We start from the raw sequence: 13431 nt of genomic DNA, 5'->3' as shown, positions 1-13431 counted from the left end.
TCCAGTATTTTACCTCTCTCACAGTACAGAAATTTTTCCTAATGTCCAGACTGAACTTCCCATGGTGCAGCTGTGTGCCTTTCCCACATATCCTGTCATCAGTTACCAGGGAGCAGAGACCAGCACCTCCCTCTCTGCTTCCCCTCCTCAGGAAGCTGCAAGGTCACCTCGTGGCCTTCTTTTCTCCAGACTAGACAATCCAAGTGTCTTCAGCCTCTCCTCATAAGGCAGGCCTTCCACCCTTCTGCCAGCTTTGTTGGTCTCCTCTGGATGCTTTCTAGGGTCCTAACAATCTCTTCCATATTATGATGACCAGAACTGCACACAATATTCAAGGTAAGGCCATATCAATGACAAATATGTTAAGAGAATCACCTATTTTTCACCAGTTGGTCATGCTGTGTTTAATGAATCCCAAAATGTGGTTTTCCCTCTTAGTTGCCAGGGCACACTGCTGGTTTTGCTGGCCTTCAACCAGCATCCCCATATCCCCTTATCTGCTGAGTTGCTGTCCAGTCACTTGTCTCCCAGTCTGCACCTGTGTCCAGCATTACACCATCCCAGATGCAGAACCCATTTCCCCTTTTGAACTTCATGCTGTTACTAGAAGACCAGTGTTCCAATATATCTGGATCCCTCTACAAGGCCTCTTGTCCCTTCAGAAAGTCAGCAGCATCTCCTGGTTTAAGGTCATCAGCAGACTAGCTGAGGATGCACTCCAGTCCTACATCTGGATTATTGATAAAAATGTTAAATAAGACTAGCCTTAGAACTGAACACTGGGGAACACCTTTGGTGACCATCCACCAGCCAGATATAGCTCTATTTACCAAAATATTTGAGCTTTATCACTGAGCCTGTTCATCACCCAGTGTAGCATGAACCTTCTTTATCTCACAGAAAATTTATTAAGAAGGATGCCATGAGTGACTGTCAGTCCTTGCCATGATCAAGAGACATAATAGTACAGGAATAAAATCACTAAAGATACTAGATATCTAGATGGTAAAATACCGAGAAACTGTACTACAGAACTGTGCTATGAGACACAAGTATATTCTGTTGTGTCCTTAACATCAGTGGAGTCAATAAATGTCTGCATTCATTCAGTCTTGGGCTCACTCATACACTGAATACACTGTCTCATATTTCAGGTGTGTTTTTAACTCAACACAAAAAGTGATGTGCTTTCTTTTGCCCACCCCGATTCACTATCTTTGAGGTCTTTTCCCAGTTCTATGCCTGTTTATTTTTCTTGTCATTCATATTCTCCCAGTGTTTGTTCAAATGGCTCCCCCACAGAACTTATCATCTGTACTATACAGAATATACTCATTTTCCCTAACTAGTGTGTTAATTTGTTATGTTTTGTTTTGCTTTGCTTTTAAAAAAAAGACTCACGCATTGAAAAGTATACCAGGAATGTAAATGGACTGCTTTGTGAGAGATGAATGGATTAGGATATTTTTGTTTTGTTTTAACATTTCTCAAATAGAGAGTTCATTTTCCTGTATGCCTCTGCATTCTTTAATTCTGTAAGACTTAATGTGCCAGCGATCCATTATTGATAGAAGTGTCATGAATCTTTGCAAAGTAAATATTTCTGAGAGCAATAAGTCGTGGGGCTTTCTTTCTCCCAAACCCTTCCCCTTCTCTCCTCCCATCCCTTCATTCATTTTGTTAGCAGTCAACATTTCTCAGTGCTTCTTTCCCCTCTGAAACATAAACAGTGGTGTTTTTTTTTTTTTTATTATTATTATTATTTTTTCCCCATACAGACACCCTAAATTTATATAGCATGTTATTTGCATATGTGAGCATAATATAAATTGATAATTCCAATTTTACATATCCATTTAAATAAAAAAGACAGAAAGACAGAGGACCTGAAACAGCATGGAGCAAAGGGAGGAGTATGACCTCTTTAAAGACAAGAGTGCTCTGCCATTATCATTTTAGGAATAGGACTGTTGCTAAGCAACAAGTCTCACATAATCTTGCTCAGCTTTTGTATCTGAAGAAAATTGAGGCAAGGAAAAGTTTGGAAAGCTAATGAGGAAAAAATAGCTTCAGTGCAGAAGAATCAATAGTGCACCTGACCAGAAAATAAACTATTAATGGGTCCAGAGAAATCGGAGGTGCTTATAGATAATTAAAAGCAAATTTATTATTATCAGCTGCATTTAACTGGTTGCATAGTAGCTTTTCTTTTTCTCTGAGTCCTTTAAGGACAGGATTACTGCTTTTTTTGGAGTGTGATTGCAATAATATGCACAAACCTGCCTGCTCAGAACATTTTATCTTAGTAGTGTTTATTTTATTTTATGTCAGTTAAGGGATTAGTAAACTGATGATAGTCTACAACAGTACTGAGAGAATGAGTGACGTTGCTTTTCATTTTTCCATTGATACCTAAAATAAAATTTTAAAGTAGAGAATAATTCCCAAACAATTTTTTTAGGTCAATACAAGTGGTGTAAATGTATACTACTGGTACCAGAAAACACTATGCCTGTCAAAGTACATGAAGTCAACAATGTCTTTTTCATATTCTACTTGAGTTTGGTTGTAATAGTGTTGATCCTCATCATTTATCGTCATGCTATTCTTACACAGGTATAACGATATGAAGAATCCAGCCCATTGCGTCCACCACAAAAGTGTGAAATATGCATTATATTAGCAACCTGTTAATGGTCATAGTTCAGACAATTAACTGCAATTACATTATCAGTTGTAATTCACTATTGTTGTTTTCATTGTTATTAAGGTGAGAGTGGTGTTGTAGAAGCAAGTAAGCTGACTATGTTCTTTCTGTTGACATAAATCAGTCCACTCTGTTACTAAAACAAAGTAAACATAGTATCAGCATGATATATGCAATTTGACAGTTCATCCGGCAAATACTTTCATCTTAAAAGACTAAACATAGTTCATAATGTAAAGGAAGGCAAAAACTGTGAATCAGATTTTAATAATTGTCATTCTAATAGTTATCCAGAGAATGTCTCACGCTATTTAAGTGACAGCAAGATCTCTATCATGCTTTACCAATGTGATTTAAAGAAAAAGAAAACAATCAGCATAACAAACAAAGGTGTTCACTAACCACAGTTCCATACTTTATAAATGAGAAAAAAGAGGAGAGGAGACTTGGGGAGGGGAGTGGAGGGGAGAAGTTATATATATATATATATATAAGTGGTTTGGTTTGGTTTGGTTTGGGGTATGTCTTCCAGCTTTTGGTAGAGCTTACAGCCTTTGGATTCAGACTTGTTTTTCAAAACAAACAAGACAAAATTAAACCTCAAGAACTTTATTCCAAAAACTAGTAAAGATTGCTAGATTACTAGTAGAGACTGCTGCTATGTTCAGGTGCAATAGCTAGTTTAGGCTGTTAAAAACTGAAGTAAACTGTTTTGTCTTAGGATAGAAAATCTTGGCTAAGTTACTGTGGGAAAATATAAGATGTTTATGAAAAGTTTAAAATAGGGAACTTCCTTTTTTTTGGTTCAGCTAAATCCTACTGAACCAAAAGAATTTTGGAACAAAACAGAAGGATTTAATTAATCCTGAGGTAAATAAAACCTGTAGCTGCACAAAAATTGAACTGACCACTGCTGTGGAGGCATTTTTCTCTCAGACTTGATCATACTTACCAGTTTAATTTTAGTCTTTAAAGTTGAGAGACATAATCCATCCTTCTTACTCAAAAAAATAATCGAGGAGAAGTCTTACTCAAGGGGAATAATCTGGGAAACTTAATGAATATTAAGAATGATGAATTCAAACCAATCTATTTTTTTCTATTTATTTGTCAAAGTAATCATGAGCTTACCTATCAACAACAAAGTCCGAGTTTACTAAGAGGAGTAACCCTCACTATACTGTAAACTGCAATTCAGGATCAAATTAAAATGGTGATAATGAAAACATAAATCTCATTTCCTATAAGCAGTATGGCAATATTCATCTCACTATGCTGCTGAAGTGGAAAGCTGCTTTTTCTTGATGTTCTTCTTTGCTTCTGTTTGTTCGGTCTGATTGCTGTTGTTAGTGGCTTGCTGGCAGGGAGGAACAGGAAAGAGATGTGCTGTAAAGTTGAGTGATGGGATTAGAGCATGCTGCTGCTTGTTCACTGAAGAAAATTTTATATTCTTTTCTTCTAGAAAGAGGAAGGCATATTTCTGTCATGGCTTACTGACTTTAAAGTATCACTCGCTGTCATTCTTTCATTTTCTCAGCACCTTCATGAGATTGCTTGGCTAGTTTTAGGTTATGAATAGGCCCTATGCCACTATGTATATAAGTATATGATTTTTTTTCCTCAATTTGAAGGTCTTTTACCTCTGACTTTGTAAAAAAATATCCAGAATACATTCACAGGTATCTTCTATCCAAATTAAACTCAGATTCCCTCTTAGGTTTATCAATGTGTAGTAGGAGGTGAAATCTTCAATTTTTGTTCTTCCGTTTTATATAAAGCTATTCAAATCTCAAAACCTTTTGTGGTTTAATCCTTAAATAGAACCTTTAGCCTTTATTATTCTTAAAAGAAGGTATGCCTCTTGCTAAATACCCTTGTAGGGGGCGTTATCTGCTTTTGGTAGAGGAATTGTTAAGCCACTGATAGATAACTAACCCATTTTCTTATTTAATTTCTACATCTCATGATGAAACTGATTACCTGGGGAAGCAGCTGTTAGATCCACCCTGATATATTTGTGTATTTCACGCCTACAAAAATAGATGTTTATAAGATCCAGAAATCATTTTACTGTGGCCCTTATTTAGGGTAGGCTGATCTTTGCTGCAGGGAAGTGGTTGAGTCACCATCTGTGGAGGTATTTAAAAGACGTTTAGATGTAGACCTTAGTGACATGTTTTAGTGGAGGACTTGTTAGGTGATCTTGGAGGTCTCTTCCAACCTAGATGATTCTATGATTCTGTGACTCTGTAAATTGTTTCCTCTGCCATTAAGTAGAATCTGATTGAAATTAATCATACTTTCTTCCTTTGAAAATGACATGACTCAAAATCATGTTTATGGTAAACTGCTTGTTCTGAAATGCATACTGTTAATTGCCACAATTAGCAGTGTTTATTCAAGAGATAGGTGAGAAGTCTCAAAAAAATGTTATTCTTGGAACAAGATCACTTGCAATAAGGTGTACAGCACCATAACAAGCCAGAGTTTACCCAAGGGAAAAAAATATTAAAAAAATACATAAATAAAATAAAAAATATTTATTTAAAAAAAAAAAAAAAGAAAGAATAGTTTTTAGTGCACTTACACAAATCTTACAAGGAATTTAGGTAGTTATTAAGTGTGAAACACATTACAATGCTTTCACTGTATTCACTGTATTTACACCAGAAGTAGTAACATAAAAGCTATCCTGGTTGGTTCTCCTATCTTATACATATTTCCCTCTTAGTTTAATAACTAGCTCTAAATATTACACAAATGTGGTATTTACAATACACTAAACTATCTCACTACAAATAAGAACATCAAAATTTCTACCATTTTGCCATTTGTCTAATTAACCTGCCATAATTGCTATGACAGCATTGTTTGGTATTTCTTATATAACTGAGTGTAAATAACTGGTTGAAGGATTTTTCTTGTGGTCATTACACCTTGGAAATGCATGCAAAATTGCAGTTATTGAATACTGTTAGCTGAAAATGATTTTTTAAATGTATTTCTGAAGTGAGTTAATTAAGAAGCCTTTGCAGTTTAATTTCTCCATCCATATTATTTACATCTCAAATATCATGGCAAGCTGATGATGGTGAGCAAAACAGCTGGAATAAAGGGAAGAGGTTTTGGACAAGAAACATCCACCATGGAATTAACTTCTTTTTTGGTCCAAAACTGTTATTGCCAGGAAAATACAAATCATTCTTAAAAGTCATATCCTCTAGATACAAAAATAGATAAAAAATACAAAAATAGATAAAAAAAAATACAAGACTCATGGAATGGCTTGGGTTGGGAGGGACCTTAAAAATCATTTAATTTCAGCCTCCCTGCCATGGGCAGTGACACCTTGCTCTAGACCAGGTTGTTCACAGTCCCATCCAACTTGGCCTTAAATATTTTCAGGGATAGGGCATCGACAGCTTCTCTGGGCAACCTGTTCCAGTGCCTCATCATCCTCAGAGTAAAGAACTTCTTCCAAATAGCTAATCTAAATCTACCCTCTTTTAATTTAAAGCCATCACTCCTTGTCCTGTCACTACACTCCCAGATAAAGAATCCCTCTCCTGCTTACTTGTTTCCCCCCTTCACTTACTGGAAGGTGGTTATAAGGTCTCCCTGGTGTTTTCTCTTCTCTGGGCTAGCCCAAGAGATAGTCCTGTAACTGACAGCTTCATTTCACAGAATGATCTTGTCTCCCATACATGAGAAGATCAAAAAACAAATAAGCAAAACAACAAAATATGTTTTTGACATATTGCACAGATATTGTTCTGCTCTTCTCTGTGCTGGTGTGGCCTCCCACCACAGTTTTTTTTTTGCAGTTTTGGGTGCCATAATGTAAGGACATAAAATTGTTAGAGACTGTCCAAAGGAGGACAATACAGATGGTGAAATGTTTAGAAGGAAAGATGTATTGATGACTGAGGTCACTTAGTTTGGTCTTAGAGAAGAGGACACTGAGGGAAGGTCTCATGGTGGTCTACAGCTTTCTCAAAAGGGGAGTGGAGGGGCAAGTGCTGATGTCTGCTCTTTGGTAACCAGTAATAGGACCCAAGGAAATGGAATGAAGCTGTATTAGGGGGGTACTAGGAAAATGTTCTTCACTGAAAGCATGATCAGGCACTGGAACAGGGCAGTGGTGACAGCATCAATGCTCTCAGATGTATGTAGGTAGTTCTGTGTGGATCCATGAATTGGACTTGATGATCATTGTGGGTCATTTCCAACACAGGATAATATATGATTCTATGACTATGTTTCTATGATTCTAGTGGCCACCTGAATTATTTCCAGCCTTCAGGTCACCTAGACTATGTGACTTAGCTGCAGCATATTTATTGATACAATTCAACTACTACAAGGTAATTGCTGCTTTGACGGTAGTCTAATCTTGTGTCTTCATTAGCAATATATGTTCAATAGTGTTAACAATATTGTCCTCCCTTACACCTTGCAATTCAGTTTCTTTTTCACCCCATCACCATCAATTTATTAAACTAAACTTAGTTCTGATTTGTTAAGAAGGGAGGGAATATCCAAGAGTTACGTGCTTCACAATAATTACAATCATTAACTTCTCTGCAAAGGCAACAAATGTGTTATTATTATGAATTATTACTATGAAGTCCCATGACAGAGAAGGTCTCCATATACCACTTTTGAGATGCCACACTGTACATATTTTCATATTGTAATATGAAACTCCTCATCTTTTGCCTTGATCCTTAAGTTATATGTAGAAACTTTAGTTATGAATATGCTCACCTGTCTCTTCACAAAGTGTATTACATTCTCTAAATTATATTTTAGTCAAAATCTGCATTTTATCAAAATCTGTACAGTATCTTAAAGATGTTTAACTCTTAGAAATGCTGCCTTCTAACAAACAAATGGATGCTTAGAAATTCCTTCTTATAGTCCAGTTATAGTTACATCATAACCACTGTTTCATGACCTGCAGTTTGCCATAGCAATAGGTGCATTCCTAGTTCAAGTCCACCTTTTGGCTGAAGGCAATAAATTGTTTATGCAGATGCTAGCACACCCTTGAGTAGGGTGATGTCTTTCATATGGTGAAAAGGCAACAAAAGCTTTTCCTCACTGTCAATGTCACCTCTAACATTAGATTATGAAAACCCAAATGGTTTCCAGTGGAAAGCTGCTGCAGGAAGAATTTATGATGAGACAGATTACAATAGGATCTTTAAAAAAAACTACAATTATGTTGTATAATGCAAGGTCTCAGGAATCCAATGCAAAAGAATCACAGAATCACAGAATTTTACAATGGCTGAGGCTGGAAGGGACCTCTGGTCCATCTGCCAAACAGGGTCACCTAGAGCAGGTTTCACAGGACTGCATCCAGGTGGGTTTTGAATATCTCCAAAGACTCCACAGTCTCTCTGGTCAACCTGTTCAGTTCTCTGTCACACTCACAGTAAAAAAGTGTTTTCTCATATTCAGCTAGAACTTCGTTGTTTCCGTCTGTGCTTGTTGCCTCTTTTTCCTGTCACTGGACACCAATTAAAAGTGTCCAGCCCCATGCTCGTGACATCCTCCCTTCAGATATTTGTATGCATTGATAATATCCCCTCTCAGTCTTCTCCAAGCTAAACAGGCCCAGTTCTCTCAGCTGCTCCTTGTCTGAGAGATGCTCCAGTCCCCTAATCATCTTCGTAGCCCTAAAAAGCTTAACATATTTTGTTTGCATGGCAAAGAAAATTCATGGTGCCACCAAATGATTCACAGGATATAGAAGTAATGTGAAGACACCCAGGGCCACTTTCATGAAGGAGACATCTCCAGAAGGGGTGCAGGTATTTCTAACTTCAAGAGGGTGCACAGCAGTGTTGTTTAGCATGAGCAGTCACAGCAGCCCCAAACAGCAGCAGCTGCCATTGCAGCCTGGCAGCTAGGCTCACCATCCACCCTTTCCACCAGCCAGCAGCCACCCACAGCAGGAGCCATCACAGTCCCTCTGCCATCCCCACACAGGAGTTCTGCTATTGGCATGACGTGGATTTTGTAGTGCACATCTGTGTGTGGGTTGTCTGACTCCTCTAAATGAGAAAACTAATGGCACTAATTAGAGCTCAACACACCACAGACAGCTGCACGGTACATCTCTCCATGTGGACCTGCCAGTATTACTTTTGGCCTGCCACAGTCCTCCTATTCTGTGCTGTTGCTAACCCTCTGCTTCCTGTCAATTGTGTCAAGTAATTATGCCATTTTTTTTTTTTTTTTTTGATTGCTTAATAGTAAAAATGCAAGCTATTGAGGAAGTAGGAGCCCACTGTTTCTGACTTGTTATGCACTTTCAGTTCAGCCCCAGATGCAAAAGGTTAATGCTGATACATTTCTTTGTGGAAGGTAGCCCAGCCGTCATGTACTTCCATACAATTTTAAATCCCCAATCCCTGCATATTCTACCTTGATTTACAGTATTGTGAATTATTAGAAATACCTTTCCTTATATGTTTTTTTTTTTCTTATTTTAAAACTGTACGATTCAAGAATTGTATTCACTATACATAAAAAAAAAAAACATAAATTAACTTCAAAGTAAATAATCCTTTTATTTATTTATTTTGATGGGGTGAGTCATCAAATAAAGTCATCAAGCAAGCTGCGTTACTATTTCATGGCTAATAACTTTTATGTCTAGGGGTCTTTAAAGACTTAAATGTACATAAAAATTGGTTGGTATAAAATACATTAATCCGAGTCTTTTGTGAGCTTGTAATTCTCATGTTCAACCTCTTACATACAGCTTTAAATTTTTATACTAAAAATAAGTTGTGGTTTTTGTTGTTGTTGTTGTTTTTTCTGCTATGCTTGCAAATACTCTTCCCGGGCTGGGTAAACAAAAGCTATGCAGAAACCAAATAAATGAACTTTTTCCAAGTGGACTTCGAGCTCCAGTATCATTTTCTGTAATGTATGATTCTTACTTCCCCTGTTTTGTAGTTTACTAAGTCATTGGTGGGAAGTATTTTATCTAACAGTTTCTTATGAGCTGTTCATCCGGTTGTTTCATATTCTATCATCATTGTTGGCATGTTTGATAAACACTAAAGTAATGAATATTATAAATGAATGCATTACTATTGCATTTCAGATGTCATGCTTTGGGATGTAGTGGGACCCTGGGGTCTCTCAAAATTTAGGATAAAGTAATTTGTAATGTAGAAATCACTGGGAATAAGGGAATGTTGAGGGAAAAAAATAATATCAAGGAACTAAACTATTTAGAAAATGACAAAAAGAGGCATATATTGATCTTAGGTTTTTGAGTTGTTCTTCTGGCCTTCTCTGTGAAATCAGTATGGAGCACTTTAGCTGAAAAGGAAGAAATCTTTACCTTACTTAACCTCTGCAGCAAACTTTTTAATTGTTTTCCCTGGTGATCTTGCTTTCTCCACTCTTGGACAGGACCCTGGACCCCTTCCAACTTTTTAAGTTCCCCGTTACTCCAGTAAAATTCCTGTCTCAAGCTTCCTGTGACCCTTCAATCACTCCCTGGCACAGCTACTGGTTGTGCAGTTTTATTCCTCTATTGCCATCGACTGTGCAGAGGATCCAAAATAGTCTTCTAGGGACAGCAGAGAGGAGAGGTTTCGCTGTTTTTCTGAGAACACTGAAGATCCAGAAGCCACATCCCATCTTTTTCTCTGGCCTTTTCTGGCCTTTTTTCTTGTGAAAACGCACTAAGCACCCTTCAGGGGTTTCAATGAAAGACTAGTGCTACTAGAGGAAGCAACTTAGTCCCTTCAAGTAGAGTTCAGTTTTTCACTGTAGGAAAAAACAAAAGTGCAACTTGTAATCCAATAATATGATACGTATTGTGGGTAGTAGGCCACAGACCTTGCATTGAGTATTCAAGGCCGCAGCATTGAGGCTTTTCAGGCTGGATGTTTCTGAATATGTCTTGGTCTGCTTGGAGATTTGTTCTTACTTTGTTTTACTGGTACTGAAATTTTTCTTCTGACCATCTGGCTATAGTTAATGTAACTTACTTCTGTTTTTCTTTGTATGATGCAATGATAGTTTTTACACAGTTGTGTAATACCAAGTTGTTAATCTCCATAAAAAGAGATATATAGAACTCTGGCATAATCACACCACATGGAGTTGAACCCCTAGGAGCAGGGACAGAAGGATCAGTACAGATGAAGTACAGAAGATTATCCCAGGTGTGGGATAATGAGACATAGGGCATGGGATGACTCTGGAGTCCCTCAAGCTTGACTAAGATAATGTACATTTCAGCCACACGTGTAAATCCTTTAGGATTAATTAATTAATTAATTAATTAAATTTGTAGTATAAGATTTACTACAATTTTCTTGTCAGCATAGTCACAGACTGATCTTGGATTAGTGAAAATAGAGAAAACACCAGTGATCTGACAGTATATGTAATACATCTTCAGAGCATTACAATGTTATTAAACAAAATGCTCCCCTTTGACCAGGTGCTAGATAATGCCATCCTGTTACCAACTGTCAGTAAAGTCATTCCTCAAATACACAAGAAAAGAACATAATTTTAAATTACTGTGACAGAGAAAGAGACTGATTGACAAACAGAAACAGAAGAAAGTCTCTTCATACAACCTCTCCCATTTGAGATAAATGAGGATTTTGGTAGGTGTGTTGACAAAGATTGTAATTAAACAATAACAGTCATTGTTAGCACCCAAATAAAATAACATGCTCCATTTCTTTTGAACCTCTTTTATATGGTTACCCAGCCCCTGTGTCCCAGAAATCATGAAGGAAACAGTTAAATTATGACTGAAGATATGAATTAATACTTTATTGAGGTGAAGAGGGGATTACCGAAAGCTGTCTGCCTGGTCAGGTAGACATCAGTACTGTGGAGTTCTGTAGTTCTAAGATGAATTTGGAAACTGGTCATTCACAGCTAAAGAACACTAGACTGTGGCCTATGGGCACCATCTGCAGAGTAATGTTTTAGAGGACAGCCTTTCAATTTGTCTGCAGTGTAGCTCACCTGCTTCCATAACCTCCTGTGGAAAGTTTTCAGAATGTAGTCTTACCAAGAGTATTTGCTTAGTGTTCATCAATGAAGTGCAAGAATATACTTTCTCTCTCTACATATGTAAATGAAAGCCAGAGATGGAGAAACAGTCTAGTTAGAAAACCTCCATCAGAACAAAAATAGTAAAAGAAATGAAAAATATTTTCTTTTTTATTATTATATTCTTTATATAGATTTATTATATATTTGTCTATAAACAAATTAACACCTATCAATCAAGTTTGTTTCTAAGTAAAGCAGTTCACTAAACAGTCCCAGTTTTGGGAGCTAGGAAGGTCCCACTATTATCAAGTGCAATGCAATGCATTAGTAGCTTAATGCAAGTTTTAGTGTATTAGAAGACTGTATTTACAAGAACAAAGTAGCGTTTTATTCTATTTTTATTTTTTTCTTCAGTAAACAATTGCTACTGGTTTGTAAATTAAATTAGTACAGTGAGGCTTGAAAAATGTCAATGGTGCCTCCAGGGAAACGTATATAATAAATTTCTGTTTGGCTAGATTGTATGTAAACCTGAAATTCATTGAAGTCAATAACAAAATCCCTGCCAAATATAAAAAGACACACTTTGCCTAGAGGGAACTTCTAAGCAAGAATAGATACTAAATCACTGTGTTAACTAAATTTCTTCTTTGTTATGCACCTTTTGGATGGAGAAAGAGGCTCAGGACATAAAATTAAATATTCCTGAACCTGAATTAGTGCATTCACCTCATTATTCATCTTACTTTTAGTCATAAGACACCAGAGGGCCAACACCACTTTTTTAAAAGACCATGTGTGTGTCAATAGGCATACGTATAGCTGCCTCATCAGCCATCTGCTTGTCTTGATGCCCATTATTTTTCTTTTTTGTTAAAATCAGCTAAATCAGCTTTGTCCACTGTTTATGCAAAATATCAGACAGAGGGCTGGGGACAAATTCTAGAGTCAAATCTCAACTGAGATAACAGAAAGTTTTGTTTTAATTTCATTGCCTGAATATACAATATTTTGTATGTGAAGAAATGATGGGTTCTCATTTACAGGGATATATAACACAGGGATAATAGTTTTTTGGTACCCAGAGATTTCTAATCTAGATTTTCTTTTGGTGTATAAATAATAACTACTTGCATACAGTTTGTAGGCTGAGAAGTATATAGCCTGTACAAAATACATCTTTAAAAATATCTACAGAATAAATAGGCAAGAGCTCTCTCCTCTAATAGTCAAGGGGAATGTAATATAGTCTTCTAAAAATAATTTATGGACCAAATCCTCAGCTAACACTAATTGTTATAATGTCACTGATACAGCCAAAGACATTTTAACTGACAGAGGCTAACTATTCTCACACAGCTTCTAGTCTAAAGGATTAGGAGTTTATTTAGACTGAAGATACTTATTTACTCTTTATTTATTTATTTATTTATTTATTATCTCCACTCTCCTCCACCTTTCAATTGGTGGTAAATACTTGTATTTATTTGGAAGACATGTAGGGTAAGATTTATTTTTAACATGAAAAAATTAAGAAGTAGAAAGGCTGATAATGAGGTTTATCTATGCTGATTTGAGAGGACTGTAGCCTGTGGCAGGTGCCATCAAGTACAAAAAGAAACATACATGTGAACTGAGACTTATGACTGGGTATATTTTGCATGTGATTGCCC

This window comes from Aythya fuligula, chromosome Z (assembly GCF_009819795.1).
Source record: "Aythya fuligula isolate bAytFul2 chromosome Z, bAytFul2.pri, whole genome shotgun sequence".
In the NCBI taxonomy this organism is placed as follows: Eukaryota; Metazoa; Chordata; class Aves; order Anseriformes; family Anatidae; genus Aythya; species Aythya fuligula.
This window is presented reverse-complemented; position numbering follows the sequence as displayed.